Source organism: Lagopus leucura, unplaced genomic scaffold (genome assembly GCF_019238085.1).
Source record: "Lagopus leucura isolate 7727_CA_CO unplaced genomic scaffold, USGS_WTPT01 Super-Scaffold_100159, whole genome shotgun sequence".
NCBI classification, from domain to species: domain Eukaryota; kingdom Metazoa; phylum Chordata; class Aves; order Galliformes; family Phasianidae; genus Lagopus; species Lagopus leucura.
Genome location: NW_024962335.1, coordinates 16,553,287 through 16,561,174, shown reverse-complemented (window position 1 = coordinate 16,561,174; position 7,888 = coordinate 16,553,287). Strand labels below are relative to the sequence as shown.

The following is a 7,888-nucleotide window of genomic DNA, read 5'->3' as shown; positions in this document are numbered from 1 at the left end:
AAATGTAAGCCTAGCTAGAAAGAGGAATGTGAGAATGAATAAATGACTTCATTGTGATAGAGACAATAAAGGCGTGGCTGGCAGCAGTATGGCCTAATGGTGGTACAGTACCAGGAGATTCTGTTTCAAATCCCACTGAACACTGTTTCACCTCCCTGTGCCTCAGGTCTCACACTTGCTAAAGCATGGCTGGTGGTTCTTCCTCCTCTAGCGCGAGAGTATTAATCACAGTTTGTAGTAGACGAAGGTTTGAGTTGACCACAGGAATGACAAGAAAAAAATGAGGAAGCTCAGTTATTTCAGGTTGTCTCAAAGGAAGGGTGAGCCGGTATGGCAGGGGGGATGATGTGCCCACGGGTAGTCACACCAAAAATTAGCCTTCTTTCTTTTGATTTGGATTAGACAAAGTACTGTACTACCATGTGTAAATGCAAAAGCGACAGTGACTTTCAAAGGGAATAGATAAAACTGCATGGTAAAAATTGTTGTTGCTACAAGGTTATGTTTTCCATGAAGATTGTAAATAAATCTGTATATGAGATCTTACAGGTTTTACTACAGTTCCAAAGCCAGAGAAGCTTTGTTTTTCATGACGTAGTTAATTTTGCTCACAATTAAATAGAATGGAAGTGGCAAGAGTAAAGATAGGTAATTAACTGAGCATTACTTGCCTTTTTACTGAGGAAGAGAGAGTCTGAAGTTTACTTCTGTTTAGTTTATTCAGCTTGCTCTGTTTCAGGCAATAGTTTGCATTGTAGGTGCTCTAGAAATATTTGAGGTTAACATGTGATGTTATACTCATGGAAGACATCCTTATTAATGCTAATTAGAGCAACCTCACTAAATCCTATATGGTTTGCTGTAAACAGTTACATAAGAAGGCTGAAGACTTTCTAGGACAAGTAGCAATTGCCTTATATTGCTACAGGCTTTGGTGGTGTGAGAACTGATGGGAAAGGCTGTGTGAAAGCCTGGATCTTGGTGGAGTGGGCTTTCAAGTTCCTTCATTTTAATAGCAAGTACATGTCTCCTAAGACTTCTCAGACTGAAGGCTTTTGTTGAGTCAGTCCCCAGACTCTCATAAGAAAATGGAGCTGAAAGGGGAGAATTTTGTCACTTTGGGCACTCATTTGAGTGAGGGCTTTCCAGAGATGAATGGAGTGTTGAACTGGGCCCTGGGAGAGATGTCACTTGAAGACGTTTTCGTTTGGTGTGGCATTCGTCATCCCTCTGCCAGTGTATCTTCAGTGGCTTGTCTTGGGTTTGTAATTCCTACTCTGCTGTGGATGGGTTTGTTTACAATTTCTTAGTACGCTTTTCTTGTCCTTTGAGAAAACAGAGCTGTGAAGCTGTTATTTTCTACCTTTTTCATACGTTAATTGCATTTGATTGCTGGGAATGATGTTTTCTCCTTTGGCTTAGAGAACTTAACAAGCTGAAAAGCTCTCAGAAGAAAATTTATATTGACATGCTTTCCCACTTAGGAAAATGCTTTTAAATGCCCTTTTTTTTTTTTTTTTTTTTTTCCTCCCCTGCTCAAATCACAGTAAATATTAATGGATTAATGGATTAAAGTAAATATTAATGGAAAAAAAAGAATTTATGCTTTCATAAAGATAAGTATTTTGCAGTAACACTAAGACTAGAGTATTAATTAACAGAAATCTGAGGCAAAGAAAAGCCCCAGTTTCTGTTCATGTACCCCACTTGTAGTTGTGTTATTCCACATTATGTTTGATGGTGATCCCATTCAAGCTAGGCTCTATTTAAATGGAAGATGTCTTAGGCTCTTAGATATGAAAAGCAGGTTAAGAAGAATACCAGTGGAACAAAAGCACTTTAAAATAGCATATTGAGAGATACAAGTGATAACATAACTAAGACTCAGATTCCTCAGGAAAATGAGCTTCATTCTCCTGTTTGTCAGTAATGAAGCTTGGTGGTTTGGGATGTTAAGAGTGAGTCAGAACACAGCTTTGTACAAAATGCCCTGTTCTTGTTTGTTCTTGACCTTAGGTAGATCAAGGAAATGAGCACACAGACGAACATCATTGGGCCGGGTCACACAGCTCAGTCTTTTGATGATGTTGGAGCTGGCTTGGGTCTGATATCCAGATCAATCAATAGCCAGCGGTTGCAAAGCAGAAATACAATTATGTAAGGAAGTGAGTCTCTCTGATGAGGTTAAAGTTTTCTTGACATAAAGCCAAGAAAACTTCTACCAACCAGTGAGATGTTTCCTATCAGAGTCATTGCATAGATATTTCAGCAATGTTTTGAGTAAGTCACAAACAGGAGAGGAGCTGTTTTCTAGGCTTACATGTATGTCGTTGCTTTGTGTTACATGAACAGTGCAGGCATGGGAGGTCAGTAGGTAACAAAATAGACCCATGAACAAAGAAAAAGGCTGGAGGTGATGTCACTGTTCAGTCTGCTACTGCTTATGTACTCTGCAGGTGAGAGAGCTATTCAAATACCTGGAAGTTCCTTGGTTTTCACTTGAACTAGAGTGAACAGATAAGCAAGGCAGAGTGCACAGTTCAGTCTTTTCTCCCTTTTGCCTTCCTCAATGCTTACGTATGCAGGTAGTGGAATTCTTCTGAGGGGAAAAAAAAACCAAAACCTACACAACAGACCTTCAGCCCAAGGGAAGGTCTGTGTTTTTGTGATGTTGGTGAAACCTTTTTGTTTGCCACTCGCTGTGGAATATTTTCCTTGCAGGCTAAAATTAGAATCCATGGATGTGCAGCTTTTGCAAGCTTCTGCTAATGTATGTAGTCGTGAAAGCTGCACTGATGTGGTTTGCTTATTTGTTAATATTTAACATTTAGGGTGGAAAGTAGAGGTCTTGAACTGTGTAATTTCTGTGGAGTGATCACTTGTGCTTTCCATATACCTAAGGGTAATTTCAGAGAAAAAGCTAGAGGCATTACATTTGGGTGTAACATAGATCTTGGTCTTATACACAGGCAGCAGGATTCTGAGGTTTGTATATGCTAGCCTTCAGTAGTAGCACTCATCAGATGTCAGTATCTCTGATGTGATTACACTGCTTGTCAGCGAGCACTGAATTCTGAGTATATAAATAATGTCAGGTGGGTCTGTCTTAACATTCCTGGCTTATTGTGGGATCAGACTTTGGCAGTGCTCAGATGAGGAGTTGAATGCGCCTCTAAGCTATCTTTCAGCATCCTCTGGCAAGGCAGTCAGGTGCTGAGTCAGCCCTTGGAAGGAATGAGAATAGCCACAGGCTGCTAGTTTACCCTGTCAAAGGTAGCCCTGGTTGGAGCCAGAATCACCAGAGCAAAGCGTATGCAGCCTTGTATGCGGGCCCTGACACATCTGCTCAAGTCAGCTCACTTTTTTCCTTTAATTAGCTGTAAGGCTGCTGTCTGCCACAGTAAAAAATCAAAGCGTGAGGTAAGCTGAGGATTTCACTTAGGTGATTGACTCAACAAGAAAAAGCTTCTATGTATCGTTTTTTAATTTCTCACCCACTGATCCTGAATGTCTCAAAAGCATGGGTGCATTGATTCCTCTGGGGTAAGGCAAGCTTTATAGGTTTTCATCCTTTTGTACCTTCTGTCCCGCATTTCCATTCCTTCCCAGTGCTGTTAGTTCAGCTGATAGCAGGACAGCCTCTCAGCACTTGTTTATGGTTGTAACCTGGATAACGTAATGGTTGCCCATTGCTTCCAAGTATCTGAGCTTATGCAAGTGGGGACGTGGTGACCAGTGTTGGAAGGGCAGCAACAAGCTGGTTAGTGGGCATGGTGGAGATGGGTTGATGGTTGGACTAGGTGATCTTAGTGGTTTTTTCCAACCTTAATGGCTCTATGATTCTATGATTTAAGCATAAACAGGAGAAGGAAAACCTGAAACTTTCTCCACCAAAAAGCAGACGCATAAGATAAACCTTCATCATCACATGAAATACTTAGCATTCCTCAGATGCCTGAGGACAAACTGTAAGGCAAGTCACAAGCCTGTTTACAAGCACTACGTAATTAGAGGCATCTTCCAAACTACCGAAGACAGCTATTTTTTAATTATATTATTTTGTCACAAAAACATTGCGGAGTTCTTTCCTTTTAATTATGTCTTGCTGTGTGGCATTTGGAACCAAGCTAAATCAGAGCACAGCTTTGCCTTGCAGAGCCTTCAGCCCCTTCCTGGTGAGCAGCTAAGGGCTGGAGCTTGCATATCCCACCATGTATGATTCGATCCCTTGGTGTGTTCTTCTGCAGAACATGGCAGTTCTTATCCTGGAGCATTTCTGCACATGAACAGGTTGTTCTGCAGGGCTTGCCAGTTGCCCCTGTGGTCAAGGCCTCTGAAAGCAGCCATGCCTTTTTTCGCACCCCCCCGCCAGGAGTTACCCGGGTCTAAAGTTCAGAGGCCAGGCCTCAGGACCAGCGCGGACTTTGGTGCATGAGGAAGCTCTCTCCTGATAAGGAAGGATATGAATTTAAAACACCACAGTTATTCCTTTTTTTTTTCTCTGCACAAGTGGCAGCGAGGCCTGATAATGTAGTCTGCTTCAGAAATGGATTCAGGTAAATGCTAAAAAGTTTTCTCTGCTGATTTAACAGTCTCCTGAGCAAATCTGGCAGCTTGACGCTGGTGAGAGAGATCTTACTGCCTGCTCTTCCTCTGCACTAGTTAGTGTGGATATGCCATCTCCCCTGTACCAGCTGTGCTACTGGTGGCATACCTCCTGTGAGCAGAGGGAAGGGTCAGCCCAGTCAAAAACCATCCATGTGTTCTTTTCTCCTGGGTCAGGGCACTGGTGCTAAGTACATACACAGGGTATTTCGTCAGGAGGAACTAAAATCAGCCTGGTGGAAGAGCCTTACCCCTTGTGACAGTTTGTTGGCTCTGTTCAACCCACGTGAAGGAGTGCTTGGCAGTAGCAGGGAGGTGGCGTGTGATAGTCACTGCCTAGATTGGGGCTATTGAAAGTTGCTGAGAAGGAAGTGCAGGTTTGGAACCTGGCTGGATCTTCCTGCAGCAGCTAAAGTGAATGTTGATGCTTACCAGCAAAGAGAGCTGTCCTGAGTGTTGCATCTCTGAGGACTGCTTGGAGCAGCTCACTGATCCAGGTGAGCAGCCTTAGTCTGAGAGACGGTACATGCAAACTGATTCCAGGAAAGTATCGATTCGCCAGCAGGGGGTTATGGTAATTGCCATTAATGGATGGAATCTTATGGAGAGCGAGCACATGATACAAAAGCATTTTTTGCTTTGTCATTCTGGCTGTGGCAGATTGCCCAGACTAGACAGGGAGAGGCCCCTGGCCTAACAACCTGCAGCCAGAAGGCTTTCAAGATCCTGCCAGAGGTTATGGGTTTGGGTATTGCTAAAGCTGTGAACCTTTAGCAGAGATCTACCTGAAGATAGTGTTGCTTATATAAATGCCTTTGTTGTCTAACTACTTGATTTTTATCTGATTTAAGATGTAGTTTTACATGAACATTCCTGAGACTGTTTAAACTTGTTGTAAGAATAAAATATAAGACTTCAGTTGCTTTAGGAAGCCACAGGACTGCAGCTTTGATAATGTATCGGGCAGAAAGCCCTCCTTTGTGCAGGCTGTGACCGCTGTTCAAACCCATGCTCTTGTTTTTCCCAAGTATGTGTGTATACACACGTGAACTCCCAGATTCTTTCTTCAGGCTAAAATAGGCCAAGAGTTATCCATCACTAATATTACTATTAACTATTGCATAACAACTGCTCTTTGTGGATCTCTGACTCCTTTGCCAACATCAGCCGGAGGACTTTTATCTCCAAGTTGCAGAGGACAACTGAGACATCGGTACTGTTCAGTTTTCAGGGACAGAGTTTGTGTGTATGTGTGTTTGGATGAATGCTTTGCAGATCTGTGGGCTCCCTGCCCAAAGGATGCATGCACGCTCAGGATGGCTGTCTGTCCAGGTATGCACACGTGTCAGTTTGCTAATTAATGATGATTGCGCCGTGCAAAGTATGTGTGTGGTCAAGCACAAACAAGCGTGTTCTGACCCATTTCTTGGAACTTAGGCTTAGCGTAACCCAGAGGCATGTGGAGAAAAGCAGAGCTGATAGTGGCTTCCAATCATCCATCAGATTTCTTTTTTTGTGTCAAATCAAATGTCTTTTTTTTTTTTTCCTTGCATCTAACACATTTTACCCTTACCTGGTCGTAAATCAGATGTGACCAGTGAGCAGGCACAGGTCTGTTCCAGACTCTTGAAAACACTTATTTAGAAGATTTCAAGGTAGAAATAATCTGGAGGAAGGAGCAGGGGGCTGCCTGAAAAAAAAAAACAAAAAAACAACAATGATATATTAAATTGAAGTTCCCAGAGGAACTAATTGAAAAAGCAGAATCAAAACCATTCAATTCCTTTGTAAAGTGTATTAGATTGGGCAAAATAAATAAAATAAAAGGGAAAAAAAAAAAAAAAAAGGGGAGAGGTGGGGAAACAGTGGCACAGCAGCATTAAAAAGTCACTTTCTGTGTGACAAAAGTAAAATCACCACTTTCCTTTTAGGCTGAAGTTTCAAGCTTAACCAGCACAGGTCATATTTCCTTGCTTTGTTTCAAGTGTATTCCTGGATTGGCAGAATGTCCTGGAATCCCAGCCAGCTCTCGTATGGGATTTTTGTTAAAGACAAAAATATAGCAAGTCATCCTAACGTTGCAAATGACTCATCGGTTGCCTTAGGGAACACTCCCCTGAGACGGCGGCTGCTGCTGAGGAAGTGATGAAGCCACAAAGGCCACTCCCCCGGCCAATTTCACTGCTCAGCCTACATAAGGGACGTCCCTCCAGAAGCGACTTTGTTTTATCCTTTATTTCACGGAGAGCGCGCAGAAGCGGCAAGGAGTGCAGTGCGAATTAACCACAGCCAGTTTTCTTTGTGGGAGAGAAGCAAATAGAAGGTCATGAGACAATTTTAAAGGTAGGGGGATTTGCACTTTAAACTCTATCATTTAGTTTTGAGATTAAAACAAAAAGTCTACAATGATATATATATTTTTTTATTTTTATTTTTTAATAGTTCTTGGGAGATGAAAGCAGGAGATCTGTTCTCAGCATGAGATCCCATTTCTGATTCCAGTAAGTTCCCTCTTTAAATGAGAGCTTGTCAGTCTAGTTTTTTTGGAGCTGGCTTCTGGGAGATAGTGTCAGAGGGGAGCATGTAATCTATGAAGTGTGAGCTAAACTTCTAGCATGTTTTCATGAAGAATGAGTATGAAGAACTGGTGAAAAACTAACCAAACGGTAAGGAACCACTGATGGAATAAAGTCTGAAGCTTCTTAATGCACATATGAAAATACAAAGCGTTTGTCTTTAAAGGAAGAAAAATAATATAGTTAATGATCTAAGCAAACTCCATGAGTAGGTATTGTGGTTTCATTATACTCTGTGTTTGTACGCATCATAAAGATGCAGTTCTTGATACTTGAGTCTTCTGACTGCGTGGGAGTTAAGTTTGAGACTGTCCTTAAGTGTCACTGAGCAGGCAAGGTGTACTTCTGGAAAAGTACAATGTGTTTTATTACTTTCACGGCCCTAAATATTAATAAAATGAAACTGCATGTTGTTATGCAGTCTATGCTCTTTTTTCAGTCTTTTTCTGATTGCAGTAGGAAAAACAGCTGATAGCTGTGTGAGAATAAAAGAACTGATTGCAGCCTAGATTCAGTGGTGGGGTTATATTGGGGTGGCAGAGTGGGAAGAGAAGAGGAAGGAAGCCAAGGTATTTTTGGATGTCTTCACCACAGCAGATGTTTTCTAGGTTTTGTTTCTACTGTTAACATGCTACCTAGGGTTATGAAAGACAAATATAAATGTAACTTTCTACAGGCAGAAGTACAGTCTGAACTTCTGCTGGCAT

At 41.8% G+C, this 7,888-nt stretch overlaps 1 protein-coding gene and 1 long non-coding RNA gene across 6 annotated transcripts in view; one reads left to right on the top strand and one right to left on the bottom strand.

Annotated features, from left to right (window-relative positions):
• Window positions 1-4,026: 4,026 nt before the first annotated feature.
• Window positions 4,027-6,291, bottom strand: LOC122190466. 3 transcript variants are annotated; one of them, XR_006182135.1, is made up of 2 exons: window positions 6,179-6,291; window positions 4,027-5,138 (listed from the first exon to the last, which is right to left on the bottom strand). It is a non-coding gene; the product is annotated as an uncharacterized LOC122190466 (long non-coding RNA). The 3 variants fall into 3 exon arrangements; XR_006182133.1 differs by having other exon boundaries at window positions 4,027-4,447; XR_006182136.1 differs by lacking the exon at window positions 6,179-6,291 and having other exon boundaries at window positions 4,027-4,447; window positions 5,038-6,172.
• TXNRD1 (thioredoxin reductase 1) overlaps window positions 4,456-7,888 on the top strand; it is a 28,442-nt gene continuing 25,009 nt past the window's right edge. Inside the window, exons 1-3 of one of the 3 annotated variants that reach the window (XM_042890479.1) lie at window positions 4,456-4,556; window positions 6,711-6,948; window positions 7,048-7,106. The gene's annotated coding sequence lies outside the window, so the exon portion shown is untranslated. Of the gene's footprint in view, window positions 4,557-4,952; window positions 5,103-6,710; window positions 6,949-7,047; window positions 7,107-7,154; window positions 7,272-7,888 lie in introns of those variants that run through there. The other 2 variants (XM_042890478.1, XM_042890480.1) reach the window with 2 other exon arrangements.